Source organism: Anomalospiza imberbis, chromosome 1 (genome assembly GCF_031753505.1).
Source record: "Anomalospiza imberbis isolate Cuckoo-Finch-1a 21T00152 chromosome 1, ASM3175350v1, whole genome shotgun sequence".
Taxonomy (NCBI): Eukaryota; Metazoa; Chordata; class Aves; order Passeriformes; family Viduidae; genus Anomalospiza; species Anomalospiza imberbis.
The window spans coordinates 111,487,158-111,509,106 of NC_089681.1; the positions used below are offsets into that span (position 1 = coordinate 111,487,158).

At 38.5% G+C, this 21,949-nt stretch overlaps 2 long non-coding RNA genes across 2 annotated transcripts in view; both read right to left on the bottom strand.

Moving 5' to 3' along the window:
* LOC137482413 (uncharacterized) overlaps nt 1–12,877 on the bottom strand; it is a 53,850-nt gene extending 40,973 nt beyond the window's left edge. The window contains exon 1 of the long non-coding RNA XR_011004062.1: nt 12,750–12,877. This is a non-coding gene — a long non-coding RNA (uncharacterized lncRNA). The remainder of the gene's footprint in view (nt 1–12,749) is intronic.
* Nucleotides 119–1,021, bottom strand: LOC137482361 (uncharacterized). The gene is made up of 2 exons (XR_011004031.1): nt 845–1,021; nt 119–755 (listed from the first exon to the last, which is right to left on the bottom strand). It is a non-coding gene; the product is annotated as an uncharacterized lncRNA (long non-coding RNA).
* Nucleotides 12,878–21,949: the final 9,072 nt, after the last annotated feature.

The window sequence follows — 21,949 nt, forward strand, 5'->3', positions numbered from 1 at the left end:
ATCCGAATATGTATTTTTTGTGAATGGAATGGATCTGAATTGTTTTGCAGAAGTTTTCTGGGAGATATAAGATTTAGCATGCTGTTGCCAACCAAATCAGACTTAATAGATATACATATTCTTCTTTAGATATTTATTTAAAATTTCTGCAGTTGCAGAGATCACAGACTACTAAGTCAACAGAAAACCTAGTATTTAGTCTAAATCATTCTCACAAAATGCTTCTTTAACCTGTACTCAGAAATATACTTTCCTTAGCCTGACTGGGTATTCACCAACTATTAAAGTTAGCATTCTCTTCAGTTGGAAAAGAAATCTTAAAGAAATCTAGGCCCACTTCTTCTTGTCTCATCTATCACTGACAAGGAAAGCAAAGAAGACACCTTCCTTCCTTTACACTGCACGGTTTTATATTTTTGAAGGCTGCCACATTGTGTCCTCCCACTCTTCTGATGGAAAATCTTCCTAGATTATATTTCCCAGGTGCCCACTCACTTTCAAGACTGATGACTTCTCCACATCCCTTTGCAACATGTGTTTGCCTCTGTAACATAGTAGGCTGCTGTGGAGAACTTGACATGCATTCACCTCAGTCTGACAGGCATTTAGATCGCTATTTGTCTTGTTTTGAAGTTTTTGGGACTCCTCACATTGCTTTCAGCAGGGGCAGTGTCAGATCCCATTCACAGCAGCTCATGCATTCAGCTTGATTACTACAGGTATTCTGAAAGATACGAGAAAGCCAAGGTTCTTTTCTGAAAAAGGATCACACACATTCTGTAATTTCCTTCAGAGCTGAGATAACCCATGAGAACAAAGCAGTAATCTTGGCTCAGACACATACTGGCTTTGCTCTTTGTGTTACACTTCAATGTTCCTTTTCTTTCTGAGCAGTGTTTCATGAGTGCTGTTGCCTCTCTATCAGTGACGCTCAGACAAGTCATCAACTCACAAATCAAACTTGTTTGGAGATATGATTTGCAGTTAATCCAGCAGTATATATGTAAGTTCTTTAGTTGCTAAAAACCTAGTTTACACAATCCATGAAGTCAAAAATATTACTTAGTATAATTGTAGCCTACTGATAAGGTTTAACATCTACCAGTATATTATATTTAGGGTTGAAATTGAAAAATAGTTTAAGGAAAAGCTAAATCAACCCACTTTAAAGACTTTGAACTAATCAAACTCTCAAGTTATTTTCCCCCATTTTTTCATTAAAAAATATGTGAAAGCCGGAAAGAAAACCAAGTATAAAATATTGGCAGGATCACAGAGAAAAAAAAAAAAAAAAGTGGAACAGAGCTATAAGCTTTAACTTTGATAATACACATAAAAATTGAACTCATCCCTTTACCTGTACAAAGGGTAGGTAAAAAAAACCCCAAAAATAACAAACAAATAAAAGCAGTAGCATGAAATCCTAGAATACCAAACTGAGCAATAAAAAATCATTTGGTAGTGACCATGAATGAACACTGAAGCTAAAACAATTTTCAGATGCCATTTGTTGAGCTACATGAATGAACAATCTTAGAATAACATCCTCATGGCTTTATATGGTTTTATCCAAATCTGTAGTGGAAGAATTTATTGGAAATAGAAACCAGCAAATAACTGCAATAATCAATTAAGCCAACACAGTTTAATGAGACCCTTTTCTTAACTTGAAATGTGTTTATAAACACATTGCCTGTTAATTCATTATGTACTCTCTCTATGTACCTTAATATTGTTTTTCACCTGAAGAAGAATTCTGTCAATCCTCATGACAGAAACTGCTGCCCAGAGATGTGTTCCGGGAATTTTAGTGTTAGGAACTGTCTTTAGTGGGAGTATATGCTACCTAAAAATGGGTACATGCTGTCAACACAGACATTTGAAATTCCTTCATAATTAGACCAAGGGAGGTCTCCATAATACAGAAAAAATAGTTTTAGCAGGATCAGGACAACAGGGCAGGTTGGGGAAATTATTAACATATTTGGATAAAATTCAGCACATACTGAGAGGAAAGAATGCTGCAGTGATCCCTTTTGACAAATACAAACTAAACCCATGATTATTCCTTCAATATATCATTTGCAATAGGATGTAGTGCTACCACTCCCCTTCTAATGCACGTATTCATATTAAGACCCTGTTTTAAAAGATAAGAGAATGACAGTCAACTTCCACCCATACCAGCCTGGGGTAGGGCCTCAGTGAGAGGCCTCTTCTGACTGAACTGTGCCAAAATGAACATCTTTCAATCTTCCAAAATGGATATCTTTCAATATTCCCAGCTAAGAACTTAAACCACACCTATGTATTCAGATGTGTGGATAAAATGGCTTCTAATGGCTCTAAAATGGGAAGGTGCCATCACAAGCGGTCTGTACACAACCATTCTTTTTCTTTCTGTCCTAATGAAGATATGACAGGCAATTTAGCTCTAAGAGAAGTTGCCCTCCCTCTCTGTATAATATTTTTGTAGTGGCAGCACAACTCCTTGCTCCTAGTAACACAGGTATCAGAAGGAATGATGATCAAAATTCCAGTTCAGAAGACTATACGAGGCTGCCTGTGATATACTTGCTTTTATCTTTAAGACTGATTTTCCACCATATTTTCTAAAAATCTCTTCCAGCAAGGTTTCAGCCAGCCACTTTTCACTCTTCATTGCTATTCTACCTTCTGAAGTACTGCAGGAAAGAAGGGACTTTTCTGCTTCAAAATATCTATGGAATTTAGGTCAGAATAGTGTAATACAACAAATGCTATTACATTACAGAAGGCTTGCTTTCTCCACCTAGTGGCTAAAATACAAAGCTAATATCCTGTACAATACTAGCACCCTAAGGAAAAAAGGCAAAATAAAAAAGAAAATAACAAAACAAAGGATAAAAAATAAATCCTCTGATTTATTAATACTTAGTGGCTTAATTGTACTGAAAAAACTGACAAATTTTTCCTCTTCTCTCATCCTCAATAAAAGCAATTTTGCCTTTTCAGGCAAATGGAAGTACATGGATTTTGCCCTCAATGGAAGCTGTTACAATGAGACCCTTGGAGATTCAAATCTCCTGTTTTTTTCATGGAAAAGGCATAGTGCAAACAGAGAAGACATCTATTGTGACACCACAAGCTGTCCAGATGCTGAGCAATATGACAGGAAGAAACTCAAAGGAATGATTTGTATTAGATTTGTGCTTCTAAGCTCACTATGGGCAATTTTCCTGACTGCCATAAATAGAGCCCCCCAAAACGGGAGGAAAACAGTTTTTTCTCTGATTACTGCAAAGTAAGATCTCACCCAAGCCTGGGTACCTCAAGCTGGACTTCTACATGCAGTGTAGTTTCCCAGGACTTTCTTTACAATCAAGGGAGATAAGCAGGTGCCTATTGAAAGTGAGCCTTCAGGTCTCTTTCAGAGCTTGGCTCAGTAGGAGCTGCACTGGCTCCTGCAATGTTCATCTCTTCTAAAGAGACCTGGGAAAAATAGCTCAGAATCAAATGGTTTCTAATATGAGGCACTAAAATAGAGTAGAATATTAGTACCTGGCATAGTAGGATGGGAATTTTTAAATGTTACATGCTATGCTTTACTTTTCAACCCGAAGAGGCACTGGCCTCTCTGAGTGATCATGACTCCCAATGAACACTTTGTTTTCAAGATCAAAAGTCCTGTCAGAATATTTTTCACTATTTCAAAATAGGATGGGGACAGAAAGTTTTCTGTTTATATTTACCTCCCTCATAAGCTAATAATGTAAGCTAACCGGCTCTAAGTTTCACAAAATTAAGAAACAAGAAACAGAGGGAATGCTGAGGTAAGTTTTACCACTTTCTAAAGGCCCAGTTCAGTGAATTCTGAAGTATTGCACAAATAATCTGGCTCAGCAGCCACCACTGCTTATGACATACTCAGATTTGTTAGGACATGACAAACCCTTGCCCACTGTGTCATAAGAGGCATAGTTCAGAAAAAAGTATCTCAATCATTTTTCTGGTAATGAGAAACAGCAGAAAAAACTTCCTTCATTCTTGTTGTCTAATACATCCAGGCCCATCCAAAAGCATATGTTTGCACGTGTTCTAAAAAGCTAAGGAATTCAATGTGCTTGTGTCTACAAAGGAGACAACCAGAGTAGAGTCAAAGTCTCCAAGCAGAATGAACTTTGTTAAATAATTGCAATTACTAAACCCCTGGTTTTAGTTGTGAAGACCACACAGGGCTGGTTTGAGTTAAATCATATTTTTGTTTGCCCTTTCATTTAAGCATATGCTTAAGAGCTTTCCTAATTAGACATTGATTTAAATCTACATTTAAGTGTTATTGCAGATCATCTTATGTCAATTACAGTCATAAACAAGACCTAATAGAATAATTTTGATTTCAGGATTTTGACATCACAGGAAAATTTAAAAAGTCAATGGGCAAAAAAATCCCTGAACCTACAAAAATGCCAATAACAACACCCACATCATCAACACATGGGGAATAAATAGGCCTTATTTTTATGGTTTCTAATGCTCTAGGAGGTGGGGGGAAAATATTTTATTTGTTTGGGGATTGTTGCAATATTTACACTGAGAATATTCAGTTTATATATCACTATCTTCATCAATGGGTCATCAGCATGAAAAGCTGGACTGTACCATACTTAGGAAAAGATTATCACTTATGTTATCTAAGATTAATCTGAAATAGTTGTTTAACAACCCTAAATAGCCTTTCAGAGTTACAATACCAGGTTTCTCAGAGGAAGGCACTTCCTGAACAATATATTTTAAGAATTACTGACCTACTTTCCCTCTTCTGTTCAAGCAGTGAAAAGTATTGAACAGATACTTGCACGGCCATGAAACATTGCAAGTTTAAAGCAACTTAGGAAGAACCAACACCCAGCAGCTTAGCACCTAACTTTAAATTAATAGACTTTTTTCTAATTAGTAATGGTAGTTCATAATGTATATCACTATAGTAGTGTATGATATAGTACTACACATTAGTAATATGATCTTTGCTCTTGGAGATAACATCTTTGAAAACAACTTCTTCAATCTACTTCTGATAGGTTGAAAAAAAGCCCATGACTACTACATCTTTCACTCTGCATCTCTGAACAAACTTATTACTTAGAGATAACTACTGCATAATTCATTCACCATCTTTTAAATTTATTTCTGTATATTTTTCTGTGCAAATTGAAGGGAGAACAGCATATTCTGCTTGTTTTCACAGACTGGTAGAGGGTCAGAACACTCTCTTCAGCCAAAATAGGTTTTGTTATTATTTCAGCACTGCATTACTGACAGTATTTTTCTACAGTGTGGCAAGATTACTGTAACATGCTAACATGATAAAATTGCTAGTCACACTGCTTTTCTCTCCACAATCTATCATAGCATCTCCCTTTTCAGTGAGGGATAACAGCAACCCAATGATGTATAATAGCTGACATTGCTAAATCTCCTTTCCTATGCTATGAAGACCCATGGTGGAAATCTTGAAGCAGCTCCTTTGTTAAATCACTTACTAGCAGTCTCCAATTTAAGTTCTCTCCATCTGACCAAAGGGATAGAGACACAGATCAATAGTACTGAGAGACAGAATAGGATGACTCTTTCAAGAAATTCATAGCCTTTCAGGAAGAATTTGCAATTGCATTTCAAACAGAGTCTAGGAATACCTGTGCACTGTGAGCTTTGTGAATTGTTTTAATGGCATTATCTGAGCACAAAATGGATTCTTTGACCTGTCACTCAGAAAATTTGTGCTTTGGATGAAATCTACCTTATTAAATGTTGAACTACTTCTGCCCCCATAAGAAGACACCCCAAATATAAGCAAGGACATTCACATTTTCAGCTAAGAAATTACCCAAATATTTGGAATCTGATACAGGTTGACAGAAGTCCCACAAACAGACTGCAAGAACAGAGCTGTTTGCATTTCCTACTCAGACACAGGCTATTTTTAGACCATACTGGTTAACCAGCCAAATAAGATTTACTGCAATCCTAAAGGTGAGATGGAAGGGCAGTACAACTCTTCACTGTCTCAGTAAAAATGATTGTTACTGTAACAAGCATGAGAGGATTTTTGCCTTTATTTTTTAAGATGTTATTAATACTCTCTGAATTAATTAAGGGGGGAAAGGCATTTTGTTTCCTTTTGCTTTTCTGCAAGGATTGCTTCATATTGCTTAGATACACAAGTTATATGTTGCAGCCAGCAGTCACAGGCAATCATGCATTTGTATACCACATTTCCACTAGGAAAGACAATATGTTGGTGGTATAAATGACAGCTATTTGCACTGCTTGGTCTTCAGACCCAGCAAAGGTCATTAATAGTCAGTATGTAACAGGAGACTTTTTGCCTGTGCTCTTTTACGGTGCTCAGGGGACTGAAATAATGAAGCTGTCGGTGACATCTCTTTAAAAGGTAATTGCAGGTAAAAATACAAGCAGAAATGAGAAATAAGTAAGAAAAATCCCTTGCTACAGTTAGCAAAGTACTTGGGTGGTAGGGGAGATGAAAGAGGAGAAAATGCTCACCAGCACAAAGCCTGATTCTCACTGGCTCTGCTCCTGCCCACTCTGTCCTAAGCTATTTCACTCTGTTGAAGCAATTTTACATTGTAGTGATTGAGACTTTCAGAGGCTGATTCCTCATCACCACACACCTTGTATTTCTGGTGCAATGTAATTTCATTGTACAATGTTTTACTTCAACTCTCTGCTTGAGCAGACAATTAAATACAGTACCACATTAAGCTTATAGTCCACCACTTACTAGAAGGAAATCCAGCAGATGAAACATAGATTTCAAAGCAGAGCTTCTGCAAATAAGGAGGAGTTTGTAAAAGTAGAAACTTAAGATAAAAAATTACTTTGAACCTCCAAAGATTCTGATTTAGACTGGTACTTAGGTGTGAGGCCCTTAAGTTTCAGTTTGGATTTCAGTTTGGGTATAATTGAACTAAGCCATACTTTCATTTAGATATGGTCTTACAAATCCATTTCAGACTGCCTAACTATATGTATGACTTTAAATTAGACACATTTTAAGTGTCTTAATGCAGTCCAGATAGATGACCTGCAACTGGGGTCATTTGAATGAGTCATTTTTCACCTGTAGGAACTATTTATCCTTCAACTCCTGCCTGGCACAAAGCCAGTTGTAATTTCTAGATAAATCTCAGGAGACAGACTGACAGTTGAAAGAAAGAGAGAAGCCTGCAGCTATGCAGTGCACAGTACATGACTAGCTCTCATCTACAAACTGCTCCTAAGCGTGGCTTAGAGTCATAATAGACACTGATCTGATGGAAGGCCTTGTTGTTTGTTTGTGAGTAGGAGTTTTTATTTTTTTTAAATCGTAAACCCCACAGAGTTAGTGGGGTGTTGCAATCAACACTGTAACGTGACTTTTTTTAATGAGTATCTCTCATTTCTCACACTTCAGTCGGATGCTGATGCTTTCCAGCTTGTTTCAGTATTCACACTTCATACTTGTACAGCACTGAAGCATCTCTCAAGATTTGCTTTCATGACCTCTGAAACACTTCAAGGTTGTTTTAAATCCCATCATTGTCTCCTTCCTCCCCAAGTAGACACCTAATACCTAAAGTTCAAGTATGCACAGGTCATGCCTAAGTGGTGGCCAAAGTATATTGTGGGTGTCCAATATTCCTACTCAACAGGAATCCTTGGAGGGAGCAAAGAAGCATCTACTCAATATGTACACTCAAGAATGTCCAGGACATGCATCTCTGTCTTGCACTACAAACAGAATCTCTGTTACTTAAAATTAAAAGGATGTGCCAGACTCATGGCAGGTATTCCTTCTCTGGTGTAATTGTGTTGCTGAAACAAAGGCAGTAGCTTTAAGTTAAAATTTCAAAGATGCAGAGTCCTGGTTCCTCCCTTAACCAGAGAGCAGAGACACAGCAGATGGCTCCTCAACTAGTTCCCTGATGCCCCATCTTCCTACAATCCTGCTGCAGTATCAATATCAGTGAGCACAATATGAGCTCCTTTGCCTCAGAGTTATGCCTTGTCCTCTGCCCTGTTGAAGAGATCTCACTTTTTTACTATGACACTAGGAATACACCTTGCACTCACATGAGCTGCTTCCTTACAATCTGCTGTAAGTAAATATTTTCAGTTTGAAAAAAACCTCCAAAAAACAAACCTAACCCAACAACAAGGATGCCAACCAACCCTTTCAAAGCAAACAACCCCTCAAGCACAAAATACCAAAGAAAACAAAAAACAAAATCCACACAACTAATCCACCACCCCATACCTCAAGCCACAAGGGTGAGCGAACATCTGTGTAGTTTGGTGTGGGGATTTCTTTTTTTTTTTAACTATGTAGATTTTTATATTTTCATATTGTTTTCTGCCTGTCTGGATCTCTTTTTTTAAGGGGAACAAGGTATTCCTGTTGTTTAATTTACTGCAGCTCATAATTTCTAAACTTCTGGGTTAACTTTACCAGATTTGAGAATGAGACAGATCTCAAAGTAACAGTGTATTTTTTAATACACGTTTTTTTTCCATAAAAGGGGCAGAAGGGAAGTTCCAACAGGAAACAGATGAAGCACTGAAGGGCTAGTTAGCCTAGACAGGCTTGCCTTTTGTACCCATCAACCAGGCAGCCAGTCAGGCCACATTCAGCTGTGACCCAGTTATGGTATGATGGACTTCCAGATCTGGAAAACTTGACAAGGGATAGATTAGAGGTTTTACAACGAGAGAATAAGAGCACAACAGGGAAAACAAGAAGACATGCAACAGGAAACTCATGGGGTGGTAGGGAAGTGAAGAGGTTGCAATATCTAAATTTGTAGCAATTCAACTGCAACCAATTTATTTTTCTCAGTATTCCTGTTTGGAATTACAAACGACAACTTCATTTATTCTTCCGGCTTTGATCGTTATTTCTACAGGAAAGACTCCAATAAAAGTAAGTACAGCAGCAAGGAATGAAGCCTTTTACAATTGCACTCACATAGACCCAACATCCTTCTTCTACCTTCTCCCACACTCTCAGAAATACACAATTGAAGAAGGGCTGAGAGAGAGCTAAAACTTATTACTGGTCTGTGAAAGCAAGATGTCTGTGTATATGCTTTCAAATTCTGATGCAACACTCTGGTATGGTTGAACTCATAAGAAAAATAAAAGATTTCTGAAAATTAATCTTAGGGGGAGAGACACTACATTTTACTTAATAGGGCATATTTCCTAATATGTTCATCTTCCTTAATAGCTCTGAAGTAGGCAGGCAATTGTGTTGCATCTATTCTGTATAAAATTGATTTTATATTAAAATTATAGCCCTATAAAATATTGCAGCACCCTCAGGATTCAAAGGCAGTCATATATCATAATTTTATCTTAGAATGCCATCTGGCCATATTTTACCATGCGTTTTGTTTCTAGGAAACACACCCTAGAAATAACACCACAATACAGTACACACATATTGAGTAAGCACAGAAATTATTTCTCCTCTGACATGGGTGTACAGCTTCCACTCACTTCAGGGACTACACAAGGCAGGCCTGGATTTCTGTTTTCAGTGTAAATTCAAGTGAAACATTAAAAGTCTACAAGCAGTAAAGCAGAGAGGAAATAATGCTGTTCTGCCCAAAATAAAAGGATAGGCTATAATTTCACTGTATGTGCTTAGTTTTCAGTTCATTTATTAAGAAATACTAAAATATAACCATGCAACCACTAGTTTAGTTAATTATAGGCCAAGAAGATCTCAGATTGTCTCAGTGGATGATCTAGCATACTTCAGCTATTGTTAATGAAGCAAAAGTAGTTTATACCAGCTGAACACATAGTTTCTGTTATCATGGAGAAATAACTGGTCTTGCCTTTGTACACTTATGGAAGAAAAAGGGATGTGGAATAAGGAGGCAGAGATACTGAATGCCTTCTTTGCATCAGGCTTCACTGACAGGATCAGCCCTCAGGAATCTCAGGTCTAGGTCCAGGGAAAACCAGAGGACGAAGGAAGATGTTCCCGTGGTCAAGGAGGATAAGATTAGAGATCACCTCATCAAACCTCATCAAATCTGCAGTTCCATGGAGCCTGAAAGGATGCATCCACGAGTGCTGAGAGAGCTGGCAGACAAGAATGTGGTCAGGAGCAATAAGCATGTGTTCACTAAGGGCAAATCCTGCTTGCCAACCTGATTGCCTTCTACAATGGCAAAACTAGCTGGATGAATGAGGGGAGAGCAGTCCATATTGTCTGCCTGGACTTCAGCAAGGTTTTTGGCTATGCCTCCCACAATATCCTCATAGGCGAGGTCAGGAAGAGCAAAGGGTGAAGTGGACTGAGAACTGGCAGAGTGACACATCCCGGGGGGTCGTCATCAGTGGCACAGGGTTTAGCTAGAACCTGTCACTAGTGGTGTCTCCAACAAGAAGCAAGCAGAAACTTGTTTGCACAGGAAGTTCTACCTGCATAGGAGGAAGATCTTTATACTGTGCAGGTGACCACACACTGGAACAGGTTGCCCAGAGAGGGTATGGAGTCAACCTCACTGGAGATATTCAAGATTTGTCTGGACACAATCCTGTGCTGTGTACTCTAGGAAAACCCTGCCTGAGTAGGGAGATTGGACCAGAAGACCAATTAGTGGTCCCTTCTGACCTTGCTGTTCTGTGACTCTGTAATTAAATAGAGTCTAGTTATTAATATTTATTTAACATTAACTTATTAATTAACTCATTATTTCTGAGAAAGTTACATTTCAGGTTGTAACTTCCAGCTACAAAGAGAAAATTCTTTAGAATCTGTTAAAAAAAAATTTTCATTTGATTTTATGGTTTTGGTTAAAAATCACAACCTTAAGGTGTTTGCCTTTCTGCCAGGCTTATTAATGCATCAGGAAGTCATACATAGAGTTGAAATACACTGCTTTAATATGATTTCATTCTATGATTGGAGAAAATACCATGAAAGAAAAGGACTAAATCACACCTTATTTTAGCTCCAGAAATGCTTCTCATATGTACTGAAAAATGTAAATACAAATCCAGTAATACATTTTACGGTTAGTTGACCCACTAACCGTTGACTTTACCCAAAATCAAATCATTTTGACTTTACCCAAAATCAAATCCTGTGCTGCATACTCATGTGTTAACATGTTCACCTGCTAAAAAAAGCTTTCTGGTCATTAAATCCTCCACCTCTAAGCAACCTATAAATAAACTCTGAGTAAACAAAACAAAGCAAAAAAAAACCCAACCAAGCAAAATACCTGAAAAGGCAAAATCATGTAGCATTTGCTGTCGTTGTTGAATTACATATCAAGGAAAAAAGTTTTATTTCCATAGCTTTGTTTGCTTTGGCAATTGATGTCTCTTCCTCTTGTGTTTTAAAGCTGTCTTTAACAAAATGACAGCTTAAAAGCCCTCCTTATTCACAGCTTGAGGTTGAAATGGAAACAAGCCAGAGCTGGAATGGCTTTCCAAATTAGCAAGGGAACCTACTGTTGAAGTAGACTATTACCCTGCATGTGTTTGTGCATACAGCCTTGTTTCTCCTACCCACAACTGGGCTAGCTATCATTTACTCACCTCACAAAGCTACCTCCTTCCTGTTCTTCTCAAAGAATTTAGTCAAAACAAAAGAAAAATCAACATAAAGTCTTTTGTGCTTGAAAGCACTTTTCACTTCAAATGGCCAAGCAGCATCAAATCACTTAGGAAATAAAGAAAGAGTCTTGAAAGTGCTCAAGGCAGACACAGTGGGCTGCAGTTTCAAAGGGGCTGTGAGAAGCTCTGAAGGGCTCGTGGCTGGTGAGTACCTACACAGTGTAAGTGGTACACAAAAAGCCAGGGCTACAGTGACATCAGAGAAATATACAGTGCAAATTGCATAGATCATCTGGCTTGCAGTTCTGCTGAGGAACATCTTAATGCATGTGCCAAGACAAGGCTTTTTTTGTTGAATCCAGCCACTGCTATACATTTTGGGGAGACCAACAGAGGCAAGGCACTTTAGAAATGGGAAATCTAAGCCACATAAATGCACCAAAACATAAAAAGAAGACCCTCAAAGAGTTAACAACAAAGACAGAACATGTCCTTCCTGATCTAAGTTTCCTACCCTTGCAAAGAAGAATCCTGAATTTTAATGAACATTAACAGAAATTACCTAGCTATTGGGCTGGCTTGCTTACAGGTATTAGCACTCGCAAAGCAGCCTAGCATGCAAAGATGACGGGCAATGATTTCCCAGATGTCTCTTGATCATTTTCCCCTTGATTTCAGTTTGCACTGAAATCCATACAAATCGTCAGTAAATGTGCACCTTACAGAGACACTCCAGAGCTCAGGAGCAATGAAAAAGGGCAGGATGAACAGCAAAACTACTCCACAGCTTTTGGGAGATAAAGGGAAAATGTCACATGCAATCACCTGTGTATGTCTATGGGCTGCAGTCAGAGCAATATTGCACATTGCAACCCAAGAGCCCTGTGCTAACAAAGTTTAAATTAAAGAAGCTAAAAGTAAGAATTTCATAACCAAGTAAAAGGCACATGCAGAGCCTAAAACCACCAGTAAAATTGCAGCAACAGCAAACTGAGACCACATGTCAAGAAAACTAAAGAAACTGCTGACTATGATAATGAACTACCTTGGAAAAAATCACAACCTTATTCCACCTTGCCAAGAGAATCGGATCACACATTAGTCCTCAAAGCAACTTAATTATTACTCACAGTTCACTTTCTCAGCTGCCTTGCTGCACTCCTTGGACTCAAGCAAAAATCATGGGATAGAGCACCACACAATCAGCTCTGCTGAGTCAGCACCAAGAGCTAGGTAAAAGAAATCACATATGATTTCATCTGCCTAGTTGCTTTCCTCATCAGCTGCAAGCACTTCTATTTAGCTCTCTGATAGAGCTAATTAGGAAAATATGTGAAAGGGGGTTGTAGCCAGGTGTGGGGCAGTTCCTTCTTCCAAGTAACAACTGATAGGACGAGGAAATGGCTTCAAGTTGTGCGAGGAGAGTTTTAGATCAGATATTAGGAAAAATATCTTTATTGAAAGGCTTGTCAATCATTGGAACAGGCCGCTGAAGGAAGTGATTGAGTCACCATCCCTGGAGGCATTTAAAAGACCTGTAAATGTGGAACTTAGGGACACAGTCTGTAGCAGACTTGGCAGTGCCACATTGATGGTTGACGTCAATCTTATAGGTCTTTTCAATAATTCCCTGATTCCCTGGAAGAAATGGATGCAGCTAGGATTGACTCATTTTTCCTGGCTTAAGCACTAATCCCCAAAACTCAGGTGAAACTCAGTTTATCTCTTTTACCTGCTTCCAGTGAGAGGTGGACAGCATGGGATGGCTGCCCCTTTCTGCCTAGCCCTGAAGGGTGGAGGTGTGTGCCTATTCTCACCTCCCTGCCCACACCGTAGCCTAGTTTGCAGGACATTCAGGTGTTAGTTTTGGTAGTAAATCCCAAAGACAGGTAAATGTTATTGTACTTCTGGTATTTCACTGGGCATTTTTTCATAATTTTTAGGTGGCTTTTTTTCAGAGGCTAACCTTTCTTCCTAGCCATAGATTTTCCTTTACTTAGATTATTGGAAATGACACTGTTTCAAAAGATGCAGAGCAGACAGGTCCTTGGATGTTTTTTTTACCCTGCATTAAAAAAATAAGTCACAAATAGCTTCATAAAAATCTCAGTTTTTAAAACAGTTTCCTACTTGAGATTGATTATCTCAGCAAAGTATCTGCCCTGGGATCAGATATTAGTGGTTTGAGACAGAGCTGTAGATGAACGTAGAAGCAGCAAGGACAAAACCTGGTCCTGCCCAAGCTCACTAACCCTGGTGAGAAGACAGTGGTCTTTATGTTGTGAAAGGCCAAGGTTTCTGAAGAGATGATGGAAAAGAGGTGTACCCATGGCCAGCCATGGTCACTCAGGGTGCTGCTCCCTCACACAGCTCATGGGTGACATGGGCTGCCTGTGCTGGCCCTTGCACTCAGACAGATATGTGCTCTTCAGTCACTCTGATGTGAAAAAGATGACTCCTAACAGCATCAAACTTTTCCTCCAGTCTATCCAGACTTTCTGTCCCATGCTCTATGCAATATTCTATTCCCATGGCCTGCCTAACCACAGTCTATGCCCAGCTGTGGGATCGATACAATTTGAATCTCAAAAATATTCTTCTGATGTGACTTAATGGAGTCAGAAAGATGAGTTGGCAAAGGGGTATTCTACATTAATCTTAGTGGCCAGGAAAACTTGGAATTTATATTTTAAAATAGGAGTGAGTCTTAATGTTAATATTTTTTACTATTGTATAAAATGAAAAAAAAAATCAAAATAATTTATTTGGGAAAAGCTTCAGATTTGAAACACATTGGTGGGGGCAGGGAGGAGGGAAGGCAAACTTCCCGTTTTTCTGGCTTTTTATTTCAGGTATTCTATCATGCAATAGACTCAATCTTCACTTAAAATATATGTGCCAGTGCGATGTACTACTGTTTTTAGGGGACCTATTTTCACAGCAGAGTGCTACCTGACATGAGTGAGCCCACGTGGCATGTTCTATCTGTGTGAAAAACCTACTTTGTTTTGAGTGTTTCATCATTATACCAACAATTTTAATATTCATGGCTCTCTAGCCTTTGTTCCCTAAGCTAGAGCTCTACCACCTTTCTTCTATTTACCTCCTCATCATCTCTTCCAGTAGCTCCTTCCTTTTGTTCTTTTCTGGGTATTGCAGCCCTTGAATCACACCCCTGTTGCCAGACAGTTTGTCCTCTGCGGTGCTGAATGGGGCACTTCAGAAGGCAGCGTGTCTCCTTCTCAGGGAGTGAGTGCTTATTTCACACACAGAGAGGAGCAGCTATTCAGCACAGCGGGAGAAATTACGGAATGCAGCCTGGAGGGGAGGTCGATGAGACAGAACATTTTTCTGGAGCTTTCTGGCTCCATTTAACCTCTCAGTAAAAGTAGGTTAGAGCATCCTAATATTAAGGATCATGTGGAAGGGGAAAATGAAAAAAATAAAAAAGTGTAGAGAGGGGAAGGAGGAAGAGAAGGGAGCCTTTGAATAGGAAAAATGTCCTTGCAGGTAATGCACATAGAATTCCTTCCTGATGTATAGTATAAAGGAGGGGATCATTAAGCTTGGCTCAGGAGTTTACAAGTGTGACTTTTTTTTTTGTCAGAATCAGGTCTGAACTGATCACAACTGGTCACAACTCTAACCATGCTTATTTCTGCATCTGGGCTTGGTGGGGGAGAAACTAAGGAGGAGAGGATAGATAAAACATTGTCACTTACAGTTCAAACAGACAAACCTAGAAAATAATCTGTGCTGTATTCTTAAAAAAAGTAAGTGTCTGAAGGTCCCAGATTCTTTGCAAACACAATCAGCTATGCTTTCAAACAGGTGCTGAAGTGCTGAGCTAAGACATTTATTCCCATTTCTCTATATGGGGAAACTAAGGAACCTTTCCCAAAAGGTAGTGTGAGACAGCTCTGAACTGGCCAGACACAGGTGAAGGGGTGGGGGAATTACCATTAAAATTAAATGTAAAATTGCATGTTAATAGAAAACACCCAGAGAACCATGAGGAAGCTACTGCTTTAACTTCATTGCCATTACTAATGTAGACTCATAATGAGGGGAAAAAAATAGATCAGCAAGCCAAGGCAAATTTTTACCCCCAAGTTATGACAGATAAAGATGTTTGAGTGGGATTTTATAATACATTATTTCTGTTTTAATCAGGCCCTATAAAGCAGCAACAGGGCTTATATACTTCACAGACACTTTGGATTATTGAATGCTCACAGTAGGCTAAAAGAGCACTTACAGTTCATCAAATTAGGCAAAATGTATAAATTAGGTACCATGAAACACACAAGCCAATGCATTTATGAGGAGTGAAGAAAGGGAAATAGAAGAGATTTAAAGGATGAGGCATTAAAATGTACTTTACAGTATGCTTTTAAGAAATTACATTCATGACTGAAGAAAACAATTAACAAGCATTTCAGCCTGTTTCTATCCATCGTGCAAAGCTAAGACCTATTTCTACACGTCTCCCTAGTCAACTATCCATCTTCCCTGGCCAACTATCTATCTTCCCTGGTCACTGATTGTTGCAGTATTTCCAAAGAGCATGATTTATTGTCTCCCACACATGTTGCAGCTTATATAGCTTGCCTGTCATGCGAGGCAGGCTCAGCCTGGAGCTTAACATCTGCAGTGTGGATACATACAAAGCTCAGGGTCTCACACACAGAACCTGTTTTGCAGGATATCATGTGAAGCAAAGGCACAGTTATGCTATGAGACAAAACTGCAGCCTTCTGAATGCAGAGCAGCTTTCCTGTCACATAAAAGCCTCATCCAGATTTAATGAGCCTATTTCAATACTTCTCCCTGTCTCTGGGCTATCAGAGAGGGTACCTAAGTGGAGAATCTCAACTTGCTTTTTGGTGCTATGAGTTTGCCAGTCAGTCAGTATTCTTCTTTCCTGCTGGTTCCTGGGCACCCATCATAAATCAGTGATGCATTTTTTCCCCTCGTGGTTCCCATGCAAGTTCTCAATGTGTTCAGGATTGCTTAGGGTCCTAGCTAAGACTGGAGCCTAAGACAGGCTGAAGATGTCTTCGGCAGGAACAGGAGGCAGATGCCAGCCCATTTCAAAAAGAGCTGCAAATTAATGTCTTAAAGGCATAGGGTGAGAAGAGGGCAGTTTCACCTTTGTGACACCTAATCAGGAGGGAGGGAAGGAACAGCTGGACATGAACAGATGGAGAAAAAATGCAACAAACTTTTTTTCTTCCATATGCACTAAGATGGTATCGTTTCTGTTGTGTCTTTTACTGTTGTGATAGATTATGAGAATTGCCACAAAGTAAAGATAACAGCACAAGCTAGGATAGCTCTTTAAAAGCATGGAGGGAAAGCCATCAGGATTGTGAAAATGTCAGAAATGAAAACAACTTGGAAATGAATCTCAAACCAAAAACCTTTATGCATCTGATAAACTGTTTGTAAATGATAGCCAAATATCTTTAGTCTACATTGCAGCATGAAAAACCACCTTTTCAGCAAGGACTTTACAGTAACAGCTAGATATCATTGTCCTCAAAACAATTACTATTATTTCTCATCTCTATGAAGACAAGACCTCAGACATTAAGTAGTCAGCTGGAGATCCCCATTGGAGACTTTTCAAATAAAGGAGAGGTTTTGTTTCTAAAATTAACTGAAACAACTGAGAATTAATTAAGAAAAAAATGGGAATACTAATTAACAACCAAATTTGCCATCTGTGTTTTAAATACTAACCTGCTAGATAAGGAACATTTTATGACTATTATTTGCCAGTTTCTTCTAAAACCATTTTTCTGTGTCCATTATCAAATTCTGCTCATCTTTCAGATTTCTACAGATTTCTAACAGGGAATGTGTTAGATGAAACTACTGAAGAATCAAACTAAGATAAGGCAGGTAACCAGTAAAGATGGAAAGCATTCCCTTCTCATTTCCTACAGAAATATTGGGTAGGCAGCCCATATTGGGGTGTGAAACAGTTGGTCTGAAAATATTTCAGATTTGAATTCCATAAAATAACCCTTCAAAAACGGAACTGTATATGAGAATGACCATGCATAAGTCTTGCAGTTTAGAAGAAAGTGGCTACTTTAAATTGCACTAGAAATTAAAATTCATAAAATGCACTGCCTCTTTTATAATTTTTATTTAAATAGTCTGGGGTGCCTGTACCCTGAAAGTGTCAAATACAGAAGAACTATTTCTAGCATGGTCTCAAAGCATGGTGTTGGTTGGTCTTGCTCCTCCTTCTGCCTTGTATGGTAGGATAAGAGGCAAGGAAAGTGAGGTTTGTAGGTGTCTAGTACTCATGTGTTTTCACTAACAAATACCTGTCTGTGGCTGCGCTCATATGCACATACATTTTTATAAATATGTATACACACACACACACGTATGGACCGCGGCTATGGCTCACAGTCTGTGGTGCCATCTGGTGGAAAGAAGTCAGCAGCGGCCCTACTGCCAGAAAAATAAGCTTAAAATGAAGGAGGGAAGGAGGGAGGGAGGAAGGAAACACCAAAAGAATGAAGGTCTGATCACATGATTAATGGAAGCCCCACTGTTCATCAAAACACAATCAGTTCCAGTCTGTCTCAACACCTAAAGCTTCTTACCTTTACTGTCTCAGACTGTCACACTCATTGATATGGATCAGCAATCATTGATGAGCATTTAAAACCACAAAAAGCTTAAATGGGTAATGGAAAAAGAGAAATACTCCCTCACATTTCTAGCTGTCTCCTCTCCCGATTCTGTCTGAGTTAGAAGGGTTTGAGTCCTTCAGACTTAATGGAACAGAAGACATCTTCAATGTATTCAACCTCTGCATATCATAGAAAACCTTTAGCAGTGAGAAAATATTTCCATGAATACAAGGTTTGGGGTTTTTTTCCCCTGATGCTCTGTCAACTTTACCTGGCATGAATTGTCTGCATTTCTATCAGTAGATGAAGTTCTTGGGATCAAATAACATACCATAACTCATAACTTCTAGACAATAAAAGCAATAATTTGTTTTTTGTTTTAAGGATTTCTTGGAGTGATGTTTACCATATAGGCAGAGGAAGGCAGTCATGTTTTATAGGAAGGATCTGTTTTTGGGTTTTTTTTTGGTTTTAAGAAAAAAAAAATGGAATGGTTATGTTTTTAGGGGAATACTTTATCTTCAAGAAGAGCACTCACATTAGAACAGATCAAGGCCTGAGGGAGCCTGCCCAATATGAGTAAGGTCTAATTCTTCACTAGGTTATGCAAAATTTGGTCATTTGGGAATGTTCTTTTATACATAGTTATGTTATACTTCTAACTGTGTACTCACAATTGCACTAAGGACTAGGGATAGGCATAACATGTTAAGGCTTCCATGGCAGAAACACATGCAGCAAAAACAGTTTTGTAGAGAAACAAAAAATAGTTGAAACGTTCATTAGTAAGGGTGGTGACATTATATCATGTTCATATTCTTATAAAGTAGCTTTAAATAATAAAATGTAGCTGACAAATATCAGCTTTCCTTTTTTCAGATTAAGATCCTGAAATGAATCAGTGAATTTAAAAAAATGATCAGGATTGTTTCTTAAAAGGCTGGAAAGTTTGTCAAATGTTCTGTGTCTCATAAAGAAAATACTGTGGAAAGCAGACACTTTAAGTACATAGCTGAGCAACCACAAATACAAATCTATATACCAGTTGCAATTAGTTTCTGCAGCTGAGGCAAATGAGCCCCCTACACTTCTTCCTTCATTTTCTTTCCCCAGGCTCTCTTTATCTTTTTCTGATTCAGTGGTTGTATATCACTTCTCCACTTAGTTCTCAGGCTCTCTTAAGGCTCCATTCACCTCTCTGACAGCCATCAAACCCTCTCAAAAAAGTGAATGGAAATGCAGTGGGGAAGAGAGGTGATATGACTAAATAAAAATTCCATCCCTGCTGAGATAGCATCCTAATCCATTGGCAGTCTTTCTTGATAAAGAGGGAAAAAAATCTTGGATTAGATTTCAGAACTTGAGTTGTGGTTGAACCATCTTTATAGCTGCCAAATTAAATATATTCCTTGACCTTCAAAACTCAGCATTTTCAAAATGTGTTCTTAAAACTCACTCAAAAAAAGAAGAGTTAAAATGTATGACTCCTGTTTCAGCCATTGCTTTATTTCTGTAATTCTTGCTTTTTGCTCTTGCATTCTTTTGTTTCTCACTGCTTATATTATGATGTCTGAATCACAGGCTGCTTCTTGTATTCAGTGAACCCAGCAGAATAAATTGTATTGACTTTACTTGGTATAGAACTGGATTTACTGTCCATTGCTCTAATCTACTAGATTACTTTTCTCCTGCTATTTCTTTCCTATATGTAAATAAACAATGAATATAGAGAAGTTGTGGTTGTTGGAAGATTGGAAATTAAACTAAAGAAATGGCTATTTTGGGGAACATTTTTCACACCATTTTTTTACAAAATATTCATCCATAAGTTTTGACGATGAGTTGTTCAAAAACAAACTTCCATTTACTACAGAAATGAAACATTTCCCAATAACTATAAACCCCCTTTCTGCCTTCTTGTAGCTGAGATTCTTCCTCACCACCATGACTCAACAAATCCATTGGGAAAAAATGATCTTTTTTTCTTACAGTTTTTCTAACAAAGTTTCTGTGTAAGCTCAGAAAGAATTACTGAGAAGGGGAAAGTTTCATTTGTAGGACAGTTCAGCAAGTTCAGTGGTGAATGCCTGGAAGACCCTGTGATGTGCCTTGTTACTGTGATTAATGACTTATTATTGATGCAGAACCATAAATTTATACAGGATCTGTCTAGAATAAGTAAGAGAGCAAAGTGTTCTGCTATAAAGAGTTACAGCAGGAAAATAGCTAAGATTCATAAAAAGCAAAACTTAAGAGATAAACAAACATATAACCAAACTGTGAACATGATATGCTCCCTTTGTAGTTCTTGGAATGTTGTCTTTTTTCTGAGATGGGAGGCAGACTGGGCTCTTAGTGGATAAAGGAAAACCAGGACACAAAAAAGAATTTTAATTTAACAAGGGAGCTGATTAATTTCCTCATAAAACCTTGAAAAAGTCATTTGAAGACAATTTGTTTACAAACACACACCCAAATTGATGTCTGACTGAAGAAACCGACAGTAAATGGGATGGTGCCACAATTCTGGGGAGCAGAAAAGAGACCCCCTTTTCAGCCCCAGTGATTTCTTTGCAGGCTCAAAATGGGCATTATCCTCTGTGGTCTCAAGGTGCTCTTTTCTCTGGGGTGCTGCTGCACATCCTCACTCAACAATAAATTCTCTGCATAGGTAGTGACACAAACTTGGTGTGTGGAAAGTAGGGGCTGATAGTGTCTGGTAATCTGTAAATTATTTAGATAATCAACAGCTAAAAATATACACCCTGGGATTTGGTGCTATCTGCCTTGTTTACATATCCATCTCTGCCCAGGGCTAACAAAGGGCAGACAAAGAAATTTCACCTGGGGCCTCAAGAACTATTGGAGAGATACAGCAGAAGAATCCATCGGGGAATTTTGGGTTCCATATTAAAAGAAAGTATTCTCATACTGTGGGTCAGGCTCACTTTCAGTGGTTTTTGGTCGTAAAATGGTAGGAATATCTATACCTATTTTTTTGCATAATGGAATGTATCTTTGAAGTGATTCTAATTTAAAAAACAAATAATATGGAAAAAGTAAGACCTAAACTCTTGTAAAAGCCTCCAAAGTTTGTATTTGGATGTTTTATTGGCAACATGTAGGGAAGGAATGGGTTCACATGTGCTTCAAAGCTGAGGAAAGAGGGCACAGACAGGATTGGTTTTTCCTCCTTACCTCAGTATCACAAGAATACATTACATGACCATGTGCATCACAGTTCTGAAATCTCCTGTCTTTCCTGTGTTCTCATACTGTACTGAAGAACACAATTTAGGCTCCTTCCATGCTTGATTCTTCTGGGCTGCTCTTGTTCTCTCCGTGGTTGTATTCCATAAGGTTTCCCATTTTATGTCATGTTCAGCGCAGGGACTCCTTCAGTTGGCACCTCACACACACTGCTTCTGGCTTCATTCTTAGAACACCTCATAGGTATTTCCACTGCTTTTTCTGAGCCTTAATTACTGAAAATGTGTCTGGGCAGTATCAACTGACACTAAAATGATTTCCTCTTTAATGTCAATTGAAAAATGAGTTCCGTTTCTTGCTCCAAACACTACTTTCATGTCAGTAATTTCATGAGGCCCCCGAGAGTTTTACTAGAGCAGCCAGCTGCCATGATGGAATCGTGCCGTGTTGGACCAAGCTCCGCG